Source organism: Suncus etruscus, chromosome 7 (assembly GCF_024139225.1).
Source record: "Suncus etruscus isolate mSunEtr1 chromosome 7, mSunEtr1.pri.cur, whole genome shotgun sequence".
Classification (NCBI taxonomy): Eukaryota; Metazoa; Chordata; class Mammalia; order Eulipotyphla; family Soricidae; genus Suncus; species Suncus etruscus.
The window spans coordinates 91546248-91566604 of record NC_064854.1 but is presented as its reverse complement, the minus strand read 5'-3'; the positions used below and the strand labels follow the sequence as shown (position 1 = coordinate 91566604).

The 20357-nt window shown below is 36.4% G+C and overlaps 1 pseudogene; it reads left to right on the top strand.

The window, feature by feature from the left end:
- Positions 1-17107: 17107 nt before the first annotated feature.
- Positions 17108-18317, top strand: LOC126013717 (heterogeneous nuclear ribonucleoprotein F-like; annotated as a pseudogene).
- The last annotated feature ends 2040 nt before the right edge of the window (positions 18318-20357 follow it).

The following is a 20357-nucleotide window of genomic DNA, read 5'->3' as shown; positions in this document are numbered from 1 at the left end:
AACAACTCGAAAAGCATCACTGCAATATAGACAACAACCACACAATAACCATGATCCTGAAATAAAAACAAAAGAAAGCACAAAAAAAAAGCAAACAACTGCAATAACAAAACTAAAAAAAATTATGCTTCCCTTTTTTTTTTTTTTTGCTTGCATAGGCACAGTAAATATTGGGGAGATTAGAAAGGAAATTCCCTTGTCCTAAGAGATACAGCGTTTTTCTACCCTTAAAATATACTGTCATGGGAATAACTACAAGCTCCGAACATGTTCTTTTATTCTCCCTAGGTCTTTTTGTGATGTCTGTAAACTTTTTGCTTCATAGTGGATGATAAAATCATCTAGCCTCTGTGGCTAGAGATCTTGGTATTTGCACAGGTCAAAGGAAAGAACCTAGGAAGAAGTCTTTTTTATGGTTCTAAGAGTTGTGTTCCATCACTGTTGATTTAATCAGTCTTCTATAATTGGTGGTCTTGGTTTTTGCCCTGATCCTAGGACGAAGCCTAGGACAGAGTCTTTCATTATGTTTCCAGAAGATCTGTTCAGTTGCAGTTGTCTCAGTCAAACCTCTGGAATTAGAGATCTTGGTTGTTGTACAGATAATAGGCCAAGGCTTAGACTTTTTTTTTTATTGGTCATTTTTATGGGTCCCAGGATAAGTTCTGCCCAGTCATGGTTGTCTCAGTCAATCTTCTGTAGTGATTTTGGCTTTTGTACAAATCAAAGGATGTCATGTTTTCTGATTTCATCTTATCATTAGGAGGTGAGGTAAGACAACCTGCTCTTAGACCAAGTTGTTGCCATTTCCTCACTGTCAGGATGTCATATCAAAACAGGCACATGTTGGTGTCAGAGCAGTATTAAGAATATTCCAGAGGGAGATTGATTCTTGGAGCTGTTGCAGAGAACTGTGTTGGTTCTATGTCTGGGATCTAGAGTTCAGGGTTGGACGGTTGCTGTATAATCACCTGGACTCTAAATTTGGTTCACATGACATGTGTTCAAGGTGGGAGGTGCCCATTATTATAAAGTGTATGAGTTCTTTTTGGGGGGGGGCACACTCGGCTTTGCTCAGGGGTTACTTCTATCTCTACACTCAGAAATCGTCCCTAGCAGGCACGGGAGACCATGTGGGATGCCGGGATTCAAAACACCATCCTGCATGGAAGGCAAACGCCCAGCCTCCATGCTATCTCCCTGGCCCCAATGTATGAGTTCTTATCCCTAGCAGATAAGAACTTCTTTCTATACATAAAATTTCCTCCATTTTTAGTATGCCTTTGTTAGAAGAAATGGTGCTATATTATATTGCTGGTGCAATTGGGGGGGGGGGGGGCGAGAGTGTCAGGGTCCATCATCCCTGTGCCCTAGTTTTGACCTTAGCTATTATCTCAGGAAAGACTTTTTCTTGTACGTGTTTGTATCAAGTAGAACCAAAACAAGTGGAGTTAAGGAAGGAAAAAAAAAAACAGAAACAAGACAAAATATATAGAAATATATGTAGAGAGAAATATCTATCTATCTAAATAGAAATATAGGCTTCCCCATTGTTTATTGAGATATTCTTGTGGGGGGCGGAATCCAGGGCACATTTTCATCACATACCCTAGTCTTGTTGAGATTGAGAAAAGATTTGCGACAGAAATTGCTTGGGTAGAGTTCTTGCACTGAGGATCCTTCTGGAGCTTAGTCTGGTATCAAACAACATTTGGAAGGGGTGAGAAGGAGTGCCACAGAGCATGAGTCAGCAGAGGTGTTGGTTGTAGTTTCTTGCTGGGGATGAGATGTAGGGCTGAGTGGGTGTCCCTTGACTTGGGAGCTGGGTGATGGCTTATAGGGGCAGGAGGTTGGCTTGATACCTAATGGGTCAAGAACTGAGGATAGGGGCCCGGAGAGATAGCACAGCAGCGTTTGCCTTGCAAGCAGCCGATCCAGGACCAAAGGTGGTTCGTTGGAATCCCGGTGTCCCATATGATCCCCCGTGCCTGCCAGGAGCTATTTCTGAGCAGACAGCCAGGAGTGACCCCTGAGCACTGCCAGGTGTGGCCCAAAATCCAAAAAAGAAAAAGAAAAAAGAAAAAAAAGAACTGAGGATAAAGAGCATTAATATAGCAGGATATAGGATTAAGATTGGGGTTTGATGGGAGAGTAGGATTTCTGAAGGGTGAAGGAGGAATATTATACAGGAGGGGTTATATACACTATTGACATGGGTTGTTTACAATTAGGTTTGATTCTTATAGAGGAGTCCTCTCTTTATGTACTCATGCCCACTTAAAATATAATAATGAGCTTGGTATATCTTTTTTTTTTTCGGGCCAATTTGAAGCTCAGGGGTTACTCCTGGCTAAGCGCTCAGAAATTGCCCCTGGCTTGGGGGGACCATATGGGACTCCGGGGGATCGAACCGCGGTCACAATCTTTCCTTGGCTAGTGCTTGCAAGGTAGACACCTTACCTCTAGTGTCACCTCGCCGGTCCCAGCTTGGTATATCTTAAGAAAAAGAGGAAGAGAGAGCAAAAGATAAGAGAGGACAGAAAAAATAGGTTGATATGGTAAAAATAAGGTTAGAAATAAATCAACTAAGAGATTGGGTTGGTTTGTCAAATTTGGGGGGCTTTCTCAGTTTCTAGGGGTTTTGTCAATGATGGGGTTTGGCCTTCCTAAATTAAGGTTTTCGGGTTAGATAATGACTGGAGCAATTTAGAATACACATAGGTTTTGCATCTCGAGAACTAAACAATGTGTTAATGAGGCTTCTCTATGTAGGTGGCTACCCTATGTAGTATGGTCCACTGCATCTTATGTATCGAAATTCCTTTCCTAAAGAGAAAGTAACAGTGTGGGTTTTATTTGACATCGATTAAAATAATGAGGAGGAGGAATAAGAGGTAGAAGAAAAAAGGGGAGAAAGAAAGAAGTAGCAAAAAGAAAAAAGAAAGAAATGAAATGTTAATTTGCCCAAATGTGTTTGATGAGTAGGTCCTGTAAGTCTGTGGTTCACAGTTGATTGTTTCAGTGGTCTGGATGGTCACACGCTTCAGGTCCTAATAGAGACCATAAACCAGAGAAAAAAGGTATATCAGAGTGTTGTATCAAGACATTTTTATAATGCAAACTAAATATGCTATCTAGTGTTACTGAGCATTGAGGTGTCAAATTAGGGTGTCCACCCTTTGTATGCAAGAACCCTTGTAGACAGAAAAGCTCAGAGATTATTTTATATCTAGTAAGATTAAGCATTAAATCACATTGTTATAAAATGCGTCTGCTGGAGTCTCTGGCTTCCAATTATATTCTTCACTGCAGTGAAAGGTCTTTGTAGTAAAAGGCTGATTACATACCTGTTTTATCTAAACCGTTGTTTCCGTTGTTGCTGGTTTCTTTACAGAATAATGTATAGTCGAACCTTTGTGTTGTTCCTCTTCCACTTGTTTTGGACATGACTCCTGAGTAAATGACAACTACAGTGTTTGGAGTTTCTACCATATTAGACCCTTGTATTTGTCCATGGAGTATTACATGTATATATGGTGTATATTCTAAGTGCCTCAGAAAAGTGCTATCATTTTGTGTTTATCCTTCATCTTCTGGCTTGCTTCATTTAACACAATATTTTGTAGATCCATCCACATTGCTGAAAAATCTATAATTGTATCATTTTTAACTGATATGTAGCATTCCATTGTGTATAAGTACCACATATTCATGATCACTCATCTATTGTTGGACATCAAGGTTAGTTCCAAATCTTGGCTATTGTACTGAACGCTGTGGTAAATAGTGGAGTGCACACATATTTTTGAATGAATGTCCTTCCGACTTGGGGACAGATACCCAGGAGAGCAATTGCTGGGTCATATGGCAGCTCAATTCTGAGTTTACTGAGCACTCTCCACACTGTTTTCTAGGGGTTGGATCAGGCAGCATTTCCACAAGCAGTGGATAAGCCTTCCTTTCTTACCACATCCCTGCCAATGGAGATTGTTCCTGTTATGTTTGATGTGATCCATCCTCACTGGTGTCAGGTGGTACCTCATTGTTGTCTTGATATAGATTTCCCTAATGATGAGTGATGGTGAGCATGTTTTCATGTGTCTGATGTCCATCTTTTGGTCTTTCTTGGAGAAGTGTCTATCCATTTCTTCTCCCCATTTTTGTATGGCTCTATTAGATTTATTGGAGGTCACTTTCTGAGTGTTTTGTATATCCTAGATATAAGCCCTTTATCTGACATATTGAGTGCAAAAAAATTTCCCATTCTGTTAACTGTCTTCTAGTATTAAATAGGGTTTCTTTAACCATGTAGAAACTTTTTAGTTTGATGTAGTCCCATTTGTTTAGGTTTGAAGCTAAAGTTCTTGCCATTGGCATTCTATCCTCAAAGACTTTTTTGATATATAGGTCTTGAAGTGTGATACCTATTTTTCCTCAATACTTTATATATTCGGGTCTGATTTCAAGATCTTTAGTTTATTTTGAGTTGACTTTTGTGTAAGGTGTGAGGTATAAATCAATATTCTATTTCTTACAAGTGTTATCTAGTTGTTCCAATACCATTTGTTGAAGAGACTATCTTTGTTACATTTCAAGTTCTTAGCTCTTTTGTCAAATATTAGTTGATTGTATATCTGGGGTTTATCTCTGGATATTTTGTTGTAACCCACTGGTCTGAGACTCTGTCCTTGTTCAAGTACCATGCTGATTTGATCACTAAGGCTATATAGTATAGTTTCAGGTTAGATAAAGAGATGCTATCCAGTTTCTTGTTTTTCAATATGTATTTTGCTTTCCTGGGTCTTTTGTGGTTCCAGATGAATTTTATGATTGATAGTTCTAAGTCTTTTAAAAATGATGTCTGAATTTGGATAGGGATTGCATTGAATCAATATAAAAGTTTGGATAAGATAGTCTTTTTGGCTATGTTGATTCTACCTACCCATGTGCATGGGATGTTCTTTCATTTCCTTAGATCCTCTTTAATCTCTTTCTGAAATGTTTTGAAGTTTTCATGGTATAGATTCTTCACCTCTCTTGTAAGGTTGATTTCTAGGTACTTGATATTTTTGGATACTATTTTAAATGGGATTGTCTCTTTAATCTCGTTCTCCTCTACTTTGTTATTTTTATAGAAGAATGTTACTGTCTTTTGTATATTGACTTTGTAGCCAGCCACTTTGCTGTATTGGTTAATTGTTTCTAGGAGTTTTAATGTGAACTCTTTAGGGTTTTTTTTATGTATATCATCATATCATCTGCAAAAAGAGATAGTTTGAGTTCCTCTTTCCCTATTTGAATTCCTTTGATTCCCTTCTCTTGTCTGATTGCTATTGCTAGGACTTCTAAAACTATATTGATAAGAGTGGAGAGAGTGAACAACCTTGACTAGTTCCTAACCTTAGTGGAAATGCTTTCAGTTTTTCACCATTAAGGATAATGTTGGCTGTGAGCTTTTCATGAATAGCTGTTACTATAATGAGGAAGGTTCCTTCAAGTCCTATTTTGCTGAGTGTTTTCATCATAAATGGGTGTTGGATTTTGTCAAATACCTTCTCTGCATCAATTGATATAAAATGATTTTTTTCTTTTTTGTTGTTGATGTGGTATATGATGTTTATTGATTTGCGTATATTGAACCATCCTTGCATCCCTGGGATGAAACCAAGTAGGTCATAGTGTATAATGTTTTTGATGTAGAACTGGATTCAGTTTGCTAAGATTTTTTTGAGGATTTTTGCATCTATGTTCATTAGTGAGATTGGTCTGTAATTTTCTTTCTTGGCAGTGTCTTTGCCATCTTTGGGAATAAGTGTGATACTAGCATCATAAAAGAAATTAGGAAGGATTCTTGTTCTTTTCAATGTTTTGGAAGAGACTGTGGATCAGTGGTAGTATTTCTTCTAGGAATATTTGATAGAATTCACCTGTAGAACCATTTGGACTCGGACTTTTGTTCTTGGGGAGTTTCTTAATTACTGATTCAATTTTATCAGATGTGTTTGGCCTGTTTATGCTTTCTATATCCTTCTTATCCAGTCTTGGAAGATGATATTTTTCCGAGAATCTGTCGATTGCTTCTGGGTTCTTTTACCTGAGTACAGTTGCTCATAATAAGTCCTCATGATATGTTGGAATTCTTGGGGTTTTGTTGTAATCTCTACCCTTTCATTTGTGATCGTACTAATTTGGGTGTTTCCCTGTTTTTTTTGTTTTTTTTTTGTTTGTTTGTTTGTTTTTTTGGTGATTCTTGCCAGTGGTTTGTTTATCTTGTTTATTTTTTGAAAAACCAACTCCTGGTCTTATTAAAATTTTGTATTGTTTTCTTAGTTTCTATGTTGTTTATTTCTGCTCTGGTTTTCATTATTTCTTGTCTTCTGGTTGTGTTTGGGTTTATTTGCTCCTGCTGTTCCAGTTCCTTAAGGCATACCTTTAAACTGCTGATATTGTCATTTTTCTGTTTCCTGACATAGGCCTGTATTGCTATGAGTTTCCCCCCAATACTGCTTTTTCTATATCCCACAGATTTTGACAAGTTGTCTCTTCATTATCGTTTGTATAAAGGAATCTTTTTATTTCTTCTTTGAATTCCTCTTTAAACCAGCTGTTGTTGAGTAGCATATTATTTAATCTCCGGGTATTGGATTTTTTCCATAAATTCTTTTTACAGTCAGTCTTGACCTCTGTTGCATAGTGATCTGATAGGGTGCTTCTAATAATCCTATTATTTGTGACTTTATGCAGTAAGGTTTATATCCTAAGGCATGGTCTATTCTGGAGAAGCTTCCATGTAAAGAATGTGTATTCTGCTTTCTGAGTGTGGAGGGCTCTATGTAAGTCTATTAGCCCTATTTCTTCTAATTTCTCATTTAAGGCTCTTATTTTTTGCTGCTTCTCTGTCTGGTGGATCTGTTAAGTGGTTATAGTGGAGTATTGAGATCTACTACTACTATCACATTTTCTTTCATCTGTTTCTCCAGATTTGCAAGCAAATATGCCTTACATATTTTGCTGGCTCTGCATTTGGTGCATAAATATTAACCAGAGTTAGTACTTCTTGATTTAGTGTTCCCCTGATCAAGAAGTAGTGACCCTCTTTGTCTCTTATCACTTTCTTGACATTGAATGCCATTTGGTCTGATATAAGAATGGCTGTCCCAGCTTTTTCTTTGTTTTCCATTGGCTTGAATAATTGATTTTCATCATTTTATTCTGAGTCTATGTCTATCCTGGACTTGAAGGTGTGTTTCTTAAAGGCATAGAAATCTGGTTTGTGTTTTCTAATCCAACTCCCTACTATTTGCTTTTAAAGGGAGAGTTTAGTCCATTGACATTTAAGGAGATTATTGACAGAGAGCTGCTGTGCAGTTTTATTACGTAGGGTGATTGTTGTTACAATTGAAGGTTTGGATTGTGCAATTCATCTCTGAATAGGTCATTTAGAATCAGTATTGTTTGCACAAATAATGCAAGTTCTTTTTTGTTGAGAATGTTTTTGTTTTCCCTCTCATATGAATGAGAGTTTTGCTGAGTAGTGGACTCTATGTTGGAAGTTTCTTTCAATCAGTCGTTTTAATATGTCACTCCACTGTATTCTTACTTGAATTGTTTTAAATGGGAGATCTGGTTTGATTCTTATGTTCCTTCCTTTGTACTTGAGGTTTTATCCTTCCTTATTTCTTTAAGTAGTTCATATTTCTCTTTGTGATTTTATTGCCATTTGGATTACTATATGTCTTGATGTTGGTTTATTAGGGTCTATATTATTAGGAACAATTTTTATCTCCTGGTTTTACACCAGAGCCTCTTTCTGGAGGGTGAGAAAGTTTTTTGCTAATATTTCCCTGACCACTTGTCTTCTCCTTTCCCTATTTTCTACCCTTCTGGTATACCTACAATCCATAGATTATTTCTTTTGTCTTTGTTCATTAAATATCTAACTTTTTCTTCCAATGCTTTACCTTTTATTCGCTTGTTGTCTTCTTTGTCATTTTTGGTTTGCAGTTTTTCTTCGAATTCTTCTATGCAATTCTCCAATTGTGTGATTCTGCTATTATGGCTTGCTAAGACTTTTTTCCCTTCAATTTCATTTGTATGGAATCTCTCATCTCCTGTAACAGTTCTTTAAGTTTGTTAATTTGTTCATCTATGGATTTCTTCAACTCACTGGCTAGCGATTCTTTCATTTCTTTACCATGGCTTGCATTGCTGCTTTTAGGTCCTCGTCTATTGGGCCTGTGCATTTTGGTGAACTTGGAAACTTGCTAGGATTTCTCTCCATATCCCCAGTTGTTAGTGTATCCCTTATTTTACCCATATTTCTTTGCATTTAATGGTTTGGCTTGGAGTGCAATGCCTTCAGATTTCAGCCTTCTGTTGTCACCTGTGGCATGGTCGCGTCAGGAGATGCCAACTGTTTTCTGGCAATTCTGTTGGTTTTGAGGTGATAGAAAGAATGTCTTCTGAATGATTTGGGTGGGGAGCTAGCTGAACCAGCCAGTGAAAGGTTGGGATGATTAATTAAAAAAAGAAAAAAGAAAAAGAAAAACAATACAAGGGACTTGATTTCAACTGATGGCTTTATTTGGGAACCAAAAATCTTAAGTAATCTTTTGAACCTTGAACCACATTTTCCCCAGAAATTATGCCATTTTATTTTCTAGTAAAATTTGGGAGGGAAGGTTATGTTACTGAGAAATGAACTGAGATGAATGTGTGGAAGTTTTATTTAATGGCATAGTGCACTAGAAATATGAAAGCTTGCAGGAGATTTTAAATTACAACTCTTGTTAAAACTTTTTAAAAGATTATGAAATTACAAAAATGCACATGAAATCAAGTTTTAATATACTGTATGATGGGTGGATGATGAGGCTGTCCATTATAACATTTCTTTCTTTGAATTCTCAGGCATGGTTTGGCAGTGCAAGAACTCTGTAACATTAACAAATTCAATAAAAATTAAATATATGGAAAAAAAAGAATGTAGTCTATCATTTTCTTCTCTAACCATCTTGGTCCCCAAAGGACATGCATGGGAAAATCTAGGACTGATATAAGATGGACTTATGCAACTGTCATCAAATTACACTTGGATTATACTTATGTGAGAAATGATCTCTGCTAGCTGACTTTTCAAGAGATAGAGATCTCAGGTTGGAGTGAGGAATTGCTTTTTGTGAGAAAGGTAAATCAGTCTAAATTTTATTCAAGCTTTCAAAATTTTTATCATTTTACCTCACAAGAAAATAATTGCAAAAGGAGAGGAATAGGAAAGTAAAACAATTTATTTAGAAATGAGAGTAGAAAATCAAGAAATGTACTTAATAGGGAATACAGGCTTCACAAAATGGAAAGTACAAATTATACATACCAAGTACATACCACAGAGATGCAGAGTAATAGAAAGGAAATTCACATCTCACAGAAAAATGCTGGAAAATGTGTGAATTTTTCCAAGTTCTGTGTATATATCATATATCAAGTTTATATGTAGCTTTTTATAAGTTAATACTTATATATAATATATTAATATCATATATTATGATATACATGGACCTTTGATGATATTAGCATTCTGCTGATGGTCCTTTGAAATTCTTAGCATGGTCATTGTCTAGCAGTTGAATTTCTCCTCCCACAGTATACAGTTATACTCTGGTCCCAGAATTCCACATCTCAATGACTTTTGCTGTGGAGCTCCTCAGATTGATCTTGAGCCACAAGAACTTGAATGCCTTTGGACTTGCCTAGGTGCCAGAAGTTTTTTTCTCCCAATATACACAAGTAAGGGTCGGCTATCTCTGCCTGAAGCTGTAGGAAATGTATTTGGACTTTAGTGAATACTTAATGGAGTTAGAAGATTCAATCTAATGATTATGTAAAAATTTTCAATGCTTATACTCATGTTATTTGTATTCTTGGTATTTATTTCAGTTTATAAAACATGCTATTAAATTAATTTAAAATATATTACTAAAATAATTTTGTTATATTTTTGCTTTAAAATATTATTTTTATTTAATTGAAGAGCAGTTATTTACAAAGTTGTAGACAGTTAAATCTTAGGCATATCATGTACTTTTTAAAATATTTTTATTGTGACCAATGAGAATTGCAAGTCTTTTACAGTTATATTTAAAGTATATAGTGACAGTGAATTAGGGCCACTCCCATAACCAGTGTTGTCCTCACTCCACCCCTGTTCCCAGCATGCATCACATACCCACACCCTATATCCAGTACAACCTATGCCAGTATAACAGGTCCCTTCTGAGTATAGCTTCTTGTAGATTGAGTTATCTTGATTCTGTTGGCATTGACCTTGGGTTTGGTGTTTAGGTCTAATCAATTTTTTTATTTCCACTCAATGGTCATGTGATTGTTTGCTCCTGATACCATCCACTTTTTTACCCCTCAATTTTTGAGGCAGAACAAGATGATTCAAGTTCTGTGGTTCTGTTGGAAAAAAACGGGGAAAAAAGCTAGAAGTTATGAATATAAATTTAAGAGAAGAAATAAAAAGAAAAGAAACATACCAAAACAAGTAACAACAAAAAACACAACAACTACAAATAAACAGCAGCAAAACAGCAATACATAGAGGAAGAAATAAAAAACTAAGAGGTGGGTTGGTGTACTGGTGTTTTGTTTTTGTTTTCGTTTTGCCTAGGCACAGGAAGTGTTGAGGAAATTAGAAAGGGAATTCTCTTGGCTTAGGAGATACAGGTTTTCTCCACCCTTAAATCATATTGTCATGGGGACAACAATAGGCCCCAGACATGCTCTTTGTCAAACCCCATGGTATTTTGTTTTGTTTTGTTTTGTTTTTTTGTTTTGTTTGGTTGGTTATGTGCCACACCCTGTAAGGCTCAGGAGTTACTCCTGGACTTAAGCTCAGAAATCACCCCCAGCAGGCTTGGGGGATCATATGGGATGCTGAACCATCCTTCTCCATGCAAGGCAAACGCCCTCCCGCTGTGCTATCTCTCCAACCCCACCCATGTTCTTTTTCTAGTGTCAGGAAATATTCTGTTCAGTGTAGCTGTCAAAATCCGTCTTCTGTAATTAGAGATCCTGGTATCTACACAGGTCATAGGATGAAGTCTAGGAAGGCTTATGATTTTATGCCAATCCAACCACCAATGTAAAATTTCTTCTACCAATGTTCCCATGCTCTTTTCTGATATTCCTTGCAATTTAAAAAAAAAGGCACATTTCAAAGTTCTGCGGATGTAATTTAAATCTCATATTTTCAGTGCTATTAAGTCTTTTCTTGAGATATATAGTTATACCATCTTTCCACATAATTTTGATCCCTATCCCACATTGCTTAACTTTTTTATCTTTCTCCCCAGCCTATTTATTTTATCTGTCCTTCTCTCTATACTCTGAAGTCTAGGTATTCACATTTTACTACATTACATTTTCTTATTCAATTACTATCTATCTATATTAGGTGAAGTCATCCTGTCTTTGTCTTTGTGTTTACCTTTATTCAACATTATATATTCCAGTTTTAACCAGGTTGCTAGAAATTTCATGGATGAGCAGGAGGGTGAAACCAGTGAAAGGACAGAGCCAGAGGAGGAAGGGCACTTCGCTCCATGTCAGCACACTTTTCCTTGTTAATGTACCACAGCACAAGTAGAATGTACTACACTACAAGCATGACAATGGGGAAACAATGCAAGCCTCCAGAATACTTAGAGTAGCATTATTTAGCACTGTTATGCCTATGGAAGTAAATTTAATCTTAAAATCAAGTTTGTTAAATTAAAAATTACTTATTTTTGATTCAAAATTTTACTCTGTTGAAAGGCATTTATTCTGTGTTTTATATTTGCACTGAGCAATAGATCCTCAGAAGGGTTGGCATTACATGGTCAAGGTCAGATGAAAATGACAGAGCTAGACTTTATTTCAAATAATTTTATCTTTCTTCAGAAAGAAAGTCATGTTTTCATTGGGCATTTTAGTGGTGAGAGTTGTATCAATTTTGTACAACAATGTCATAAATGTGAAGACTACTGTAACTATGTTACCTAAACTCTAAATTAAAAATAATATATAAGAAATAAAAAGTTTATATCAGTAATACAAAGGAAACTTTGGATTATTATTAGTATAATAAATATTTAAACTACAGAAGTTTTATACTACTAATGAACATATCTAATATTCATTGGACAGTTCTCTCTAATTTATCAAAGCTGGCAAGCAGAAATTTGAGCTTCCTGTTATTCTGTCATCTGGTTGGCCTAAGACTTTCCTGACATTAATACTGAAATTTCTGCAAATTTCTGCAAATTTCTGAAATTTCTTGATAAAACAGGTAAGAATATCTGAAAATATTTCAGTAATGTTATCAATATTTCTCCTATTTTATTTTTTAGATTTTTATTTATTTATTGTTGGTTTTTGGGCACACCTGACAGTGCTTAGGGGTTACTCCTGGCCTTGATTTCAGAAATCTCTCCTAGAAGTCATATGGGATGCCAGGGATGAAAATAGATGTCTTTGATAAACTCAACAGAAACAACATAAAAATCATTGAAGTCCTAGAGACACAAAAAGAAAATCTGCAGGAAGAATCAACAGTCAAGGACTTTTTTGTAGAGAAATTTCCAGAAATTTCCTGCATGCAAACAAATTCTGCAGGCCTGAAGAGTGACATCTAGAAGAGAACTAAAGAAAAGTACCCCAAGACACATTCTAGTCACAATGACAAATCACATAGATAGGGATAAAGTATTGAAAATACAAGATCAAAAAGGGGAATTACATTCAAACCAGCATACTTAAGATTAATAGCAGACCTGTCACAAGAAACCCTTAAAGGACAGAAGGCAGTGGTGGAATATAGTGACAAAACTCAATGAAATGAATGCTTCGCCTAGAATACTTCATCCAGCCAGACTCATTTTCAGGTTTAAAGAAAGTATAAATAGCTTCACAGATAACAGTTCAGAAACTTTACAAACTCAAAGCAAGCCTTAAAAGAAAAACTAAAAGGTCTACTCTAAGACAAGAAAGTCTAACAGACACAACACTTATACACCAAATCCCATGACACTAAATCCCATGACAATTCCCTCTCTCAATGTCAATGGTCTAAATGAACTGGTAGGAGGTACAGAGTGGCAAAATGAATCAAAAAGCTAAATCCAACAGTTAGCTGCCTACAAGAAACATATCTGAATAGTCAGAAAAAAACATGGACTCAAAATCAAAGGTTGGAGGAAAATCATCCAAGCAAAGGAAAAAACTTTCTTCAAAAAGCTGGAGTGGGGGCCAGAGAGATATCATGGAGGTAAGACATTTGCTTCACATACAGAAAGACGGTGGTTCAAATCCAGGCATCTATATGGTCCTCCAAGTCTGCCAGGAGCGATTTCTGAGTGTATAGCCAGGAGTATCCCCTGAGTGTTGCCATGTGTGACCCCCTCAAAAAAATGCTGGAGTGGCCATATTAATATCAGATGACACAAACTTTAGACTCAGAAAAGTTGTAAGAGCAAAGTTGGACATTTTGTACTAATCAGGAGATATGTACAATAGGAAGAAATCACACTCCTGAATATATATGCAACCAAATGAGGGACCAGCCTAATATTTAAAACAATTGTCAAATCTGAAAGAATACATCAAGAGCAACACAATAATAGTGGGATATCTCAACACTGCCCAGTCATCCCTTTATAGGACAACCCGGCTGAAACTTGGGGGTGGGGTGAAGTGAGGTGGAGGGAGATTTGGGACATTGGTGGTGGGACTGTTGCACTGGTGAAGGGGGGTGTTCTTTACATGACTAAAACCTAATCACAACCATGTTTGTAATCAAGGAGTTTAGATAAAGATATTATTAAAAATATTACCTCATTTAATTGATATAGAAATTATTTTATGGAGTAATTGTTATTTATTAAAATAAAGGTACTGAGAGGTGTATGATTTGCTGAAGTCAACTGTTGTAACTGGTGCAGCAAAAATTCCAATTCTATCATAGCTTGAGGTTTTTTTTTTTTTACAATGTAGAATTCCTTGTATGGTCACAGAGTCTTGTACTAAAAGATTTTAGTAGCAATTTAGTGATACCTTTCAGAACATTGCATGTTTAACTTTTGACGTATTTTCTTCTTAGTTTGTGCAACGAAAATAACAATGACCTTGAGTACTGAGTTGGCATACAGGCTCAAAAAGTTACATTGCTAATACATTTTTTAATTGTACAAAAATAATGTCATTGGAATTTTATTGGGTTTTTAAGGTTTATATCTGCTATATTTCTCCTGCTATATTTCTCCTGTGGAAATACATATTTCTCCTGTGCTAATACATTTTTTAATTGTACAAAAATAATGTCATTGGAATTTTATTGGGTTTTTAAGGTTTATATCTGCTATATTTCTCCTGCCATATATTATGAGTGATGGTAACTGACACAAAGTAAACAACTCTTTATATTTTTGTATTTATATATTTTGTTACTCCAGTCCTCTCTGCATTCCCTTCTGTCAGCCCTCAGCAAAAATTAATATAATTTAGTACATTTTAATTATTAATTTTCTGATGATATTAATTATAATAGGATATAATTAACTTGTGCTGTTAATAAATATTTTCTATATATCCTATCATCTTACAGATTAGAAAACTAATATTGCTTAACTTTAGTTATGTGTCCTAGAGCTAACAAAAAGTTTAGTAATCTATTCCAGACTTTACTCTTTGTCTGCAATTTGCTTCTCCAATTAGTTGTGTACCAAATCCCCATTTGTCTTTTTTTGACAATTTCTTATATTTTTCTATTTTTGCAGTCACTGGATGGATAACTTAATTATAACATAATTAAGCACAGCTTGAAAGTTCCTTTTCCTGTCATATGCAGCAAAGTGCTTGTGAAGGAGTTATAGTAAAGATATATGCCTTACATGTCAACATTCTAATCATTTTTATCATAAAGACTTGAATTCTATGTTGTCACATTACTATAATGCAGGATTCAGAGCCTGAATATTTTGTAAGTACATCTTCTAATTCCTTTTTTTAGTCATATGTCATATATGCTTTTTATAGGACTTACAAAACAATTTTTAAATATTTTGGTTGTCACTAAATTAATCAATGCACTCTACAAAATATGTTTTTAATTTTACATATATAATACTATGCAAAAACTGTATTTGGCTCTTTACACTCATTGCACTCTTTGCACTTTCCAAGTGTCTTCTTTCTTGCTATCATTTACCCTAGAGCTCAGAAATTAAATGCTTATTTTTTCGACTCCTCTGTTGCTATTCTTGTGAGATGAAAACAAGAAGTACCACAGAAAGCTTTTGGAAACTGGTTCTTTTAAAATGGAGTATAGAAATAAATTGTGCTTTCTTATGTTATTTACCTGGAGTGCTATGGGAGGGATTATTTAACATACAATTATATTATAATGAGACATAAAATCTATAAATACTTGAGTCTAAGATGACATCATGAAGCAGTAGAAAGTCACTTCTGGGGCCGGGAAGGTGGCGCTAGAGGTAAGGTATCTGCCTTGCAAGCACTACCGTAGGACGGACCACGGTTCGATCCCCCGGTGTCCCATATGGTCCCCCCAAGCCAGGGGCGATTTCTGAGTGCATAGCCAGGAGTAACCCCTGAGCGTCAAACGGGTGTGGCCCAAAAACAAAAAAAACAAAAAACAAAAAGAAAGTCACTTCTAAGACATTCAGATACCTGGGTCAGACTAGATATTACAGTGGGCAGAGTGTTCTCTAGCATGCAGCCCAGATTCTGGCTGTTGTAAATAGTGCTGCGATGAACATAAGAATGTAGATATTTTCTATATTGTGTTTTTGGGTTCCTAGGATATATTCTACATGGAAGTACATCCTATAAAGTGGTACTGATGGAGAATATAGAAGCTAAATTTTTAAATTTTAGGAACATCCATATTTATTTTCATAAAGCTGGACCAACAAAAATGGAAACATGGATTGGTAGGATTAACACCATTAAAATGGCAATATTAGGGGCTGGAGTGGTGGAGCAAGCAGTAAGGATCTGCTTAGGATGGATTGTGGTTCGATCCCCCAGCATCCCATATGGTCCCCCAAGCCAGGAGCGATTCCTGAGTGCATAGCCAGGAGTAACCCCTGAGCATCACTGGGTGTGGCCCAAAAATCAAAACAAAATGGCAATACTTTACAACATACTGTACAGATTTAATGTATTCCACATAAGAATACCCATGTCATTTAAAAAGAAATGAATCAAACACTCCTGAAATTCATGTGGAACATAAACATCCACAAGTAGCTAAAGCAATACTTGGTGAAAAAATGATGGGAGGAGTCACTTCCAAAAACATTAAATTGTATTTTAATGTTAGTCATTAAAACAGCATTGTACTGGAATAAAGATAGACCATAAAATCAATGTAATAGACTTGAATATTATTTATTTTTATTTTGGAGTCACACCTGGCATGCTCAGTGGTTACTCCTGGCTCTGCACTCAGATTTTGTTCCTCGTAGGCTTGTGGGACTATATGGGATGTCAGAGATCAAACCTGGGTCCGCAGGTTTGCAGTATGCAAGGCAAATGCCCTACCACTGTGCTATCACTCTGACCCAACTTGAATATTCTAAGATGAAGCTGCAAGTGTATGGTTATTTAATCTTTGATAAAGGGACAAGAAAGTAAATGAATAAAGGAATAAGAAAAGCCTTTTCAACATGTGATGTTGAGAAAATCTGGTCAACTACATGCAAAATAGTGAATTCAAACCTCTAGCTATGTATACAAAAGACAAATGAAAATGGATTGAACCATTTTTAAGTTCTTATATTTTAGTATTTTAATGTGTATACCTAAATGGCATTTCTCTGAGCACTATGGTGGCTTTTGGGTTATCCACCTAAAAATTCTCAGAGGTTACTCCTGACTTTGGACTAAGAATTACTCCTGATGTGGTTTTGTGAACTAGATGGGTAAGGACAGATTGTTGCCTACCAGAAGCTTCTCCCAGCTGTGGGCATATATACCCTCTTGGGTTTTTAAGTCTCAAAAGTCTGCACCCGTTTATTTGACATCTGCCCTGTATAGAGTGTCCATGATGCTGGGCCCTGAGGGAGGTGAAGGCTTTGTGGTCAAGGTCCGTGGCCTGCCATGGTCCTGTTCTATTAAAGATGTGCAGAATTTCCTCTCCAACTGCACAGATTCATGATGGGGCCACAGGTGTTCATTTTATCTACACTAGAGAAGGCAAGCAGAGTGGTGAGGTTTTTGTTGAACTTGAATCAGAAGATGATGTCAAATTCGCCCTAAAAAAAGACAGGGATAGCATGGGACACTGGTACATTGAGGTGTTCAAGTCACACAGAACCGAGATGGATTGTGTGTTGAAGCATAGCAGTCTCAACAGCACTGACACCGCTAATGATGGCATCCTGCGACTTCAAGGACTACTATTTGGATACACCAAGGAAAAAATTGTCCAGTTCTTCTCAGGGTTGGAAACTGTGCCAAACGGGATCACATTGCCTGTGGACACCGAGGGCAAGATAACAGGGGAAGTCTGTGCAGTTTGTCTCACAGGAGTTACCTGAGAAGACTCTTGGGAAACACAAGGAGAGAATAGGGCACAGGTTTATTTAAGTGTTTAAGAGCAGCCAGGAAGAAGTTAGATCATACTCAGATCCCCCTCTGAAGTTCATATTTGTTCAGCGGCCTGGGCCCTATGATCGGCTGGGTACAGCCAAGAGATATATTGGCATTGTCAAGCCAGAATGAGATCTGGTGCCTACAGTGCAGGCTATGGGGGCTACAGCGGCTTCAGTGATGGTTATGGCTTCACCACCTACCTGTTTGGGAGAGACCTCAGTTTCTGTCTCTCAGGGATGATCCCAAATATGGAGATGGCGAGTTCAATGTCCAGAGTACCATGGGCATTGTGTCCACATGAGGGGGCTGCCATACAAAGCCACTGAGAACATCTACAACTTCTCTCCACTCAACCCAGTGAGAGTCCATATTGAGATTGGCCCTGATGGAAGAGTAACTGGTGAAGCTGATATTGAGTTTGCCACTCACGAGGAAGCCATGGCAGCTATGTCCAAAGACAGGGCCAACATGCAGCACAGATACATAAAACTCTTCTGAATTCCACAACAGGGGCCAGCAATAGGGCATATAGCAGCCAGATGATGCAAGGCAAGGGGGTATCTGCCCAGTCCATATACAGTTGCTTTGAGAGCCAGTCTGTGAGTGGCTGTTATGGAACTGGCTACAGTAGCCAGAACAGCATGGGTAGATATGATTAGTTTTCAATAGGAGCATTTGAATTATTTCAATCAAATTTTCACATGCAGTGAAAAGCAGTTATTTCTATAAAGGAAGCTGTGAGACCCATTTGCAGCATGAGTTTGTGAAATCTGGATTAAAAAATTACCTCTTGAGTGTTTTCTCATGCAAACTTTCTTCTAGCATGTGATATTGAGTGAACTAAAACTATTTTCAGCTATTCTCAATTAACGTTTTGGTAGTGTACTTCAAAGTGATGTTATCTGAGTTAAAGTAGTTTTGAGTACGTATGTTCAGTGTGGGTATTTTACACCACAAATCCAAGAACACATTGGGGAGCATGCCTTTTTCTTTTTCCTTTTTCTTTTCTGGAAAACTCAAGGTACTAGATCCCTAATTCAAAGAGGAACATTTCTCAGGTTCTTTCAAGTTGTTTTCATTGAAAATCTTTTACGTTAAGTTTAAGCTTTATAAAAAGATAGTTTTGAAAATTGAGACACAATACTAATACTGTAAGAATTGGTGAGCCCTTGAATTAAACTTTGTACTTTTTTTTTTTTTTTTTGGTTTTTGGGTCACACCCGGCGGTGCTCAGGGGTTACTCCTGGCTGTCTGCTCAGAAATAGCTACTGACAGGCACGGGGGACCATATGGGACACCGACGGGGGACCATATGGGACACCGGGATTCGAACCAACCACCTTTGGTCCTGGATCAGCTGCTTGCAAGGCAAACGCCTCTGTGCTATCTCTCCGGGCCCTAAACTTTGTACTTTTTACTGTGATTTACTTTTGGGTGTATTTTGCTAAGTGAAACTTGTTAAAAAAATTTGTTAACTAAATTTTTTTCTTAAAAGAAAAATAGCATTTGAAAGGTCCACAATACCTTCCTGATTAAATAAAATCTGAACTAGATGGAAATTGAAGGAACTTTCATTATTATAGTCAAAAGTCATTTACCACAGGCCTATAGAAAACATTATATTCAATGGGGGAAATCTAAAAGCTTTTCCTCTAAGATCTGATACAAAACAAGTTTTCCCCTTTTTGCCACTTTACTTCAATATAGTACTGGAAGTACTTGCAATAGCAATCAGGTAACAAAAAAGGTATCAAAAGTGTCCATATAAAAAAGGAAGAAATCATGCTCTCAATTTTTGCAGAGGACAAAATGCTATATTTAGAAAATCTAAGAATTATATCAAAAATATTCTAGAAACAATGTGGCAGGCAATAATATTAATACACAAAATATGGCTTTTATATATACAAATAATAAAATAAGTAATAGACATTTAAAAAAAGAATCCTATTAACCTTTTGTCTCAGGAAAACTTAGTACCTTCAAGTCAATTTAAGTAAATATGTGAGATACTTATACAAAGAAAACCAGAAAACACTGCTACAAGAAATGAATTAGGACACAAAGACATGGAAATACATGCCTTTTTCATGAATTGGGAGGATTAACATCATTAAAATGGAAATACTTCACAAAGATTATACAAATTTAATGTGTTTTTTTTTTCAAAATGTCTCATTGAATATTTTGTTATTTGCAAAGTCCTTCAAAGTTGGGTTTCAGATATAAAATGAATCAGGACCAATCCTACCACGTGTTGACCTCTCTTCACTGTGTTACCAGAGAGTATTCCAAACAACCACCCTTTCTCACTCAATATTTGCTAATATAACAAATCCATTTAAAGTTTAGATTGTTAGAGTTTGAGCCTATTGATTCCACCGTTGTTGACTTTTGCTTGGATATTTATTTCTGTCTTTTGTTGTTATTTTTGTAATCTCCACCAATGTACCTGGGACCACTTGGACTCTGGCCCCATTTATTCACATCTGTGTTTCTCTTCCTCACTCAGTTTCTTTCCTTTTCTTTGCTATACTTTGGTATCAAGGATGTTAGAGAAAACTCCCATTTAGATAATTATATATCTTTATAAATTTGCTCTAAATACCACATATGCTATTATTTATCATTTTTATGGATTATTTCATTTAACATAATATCTTTTAGTTATACTTATGTTGTGACAAATTGTGTGATTT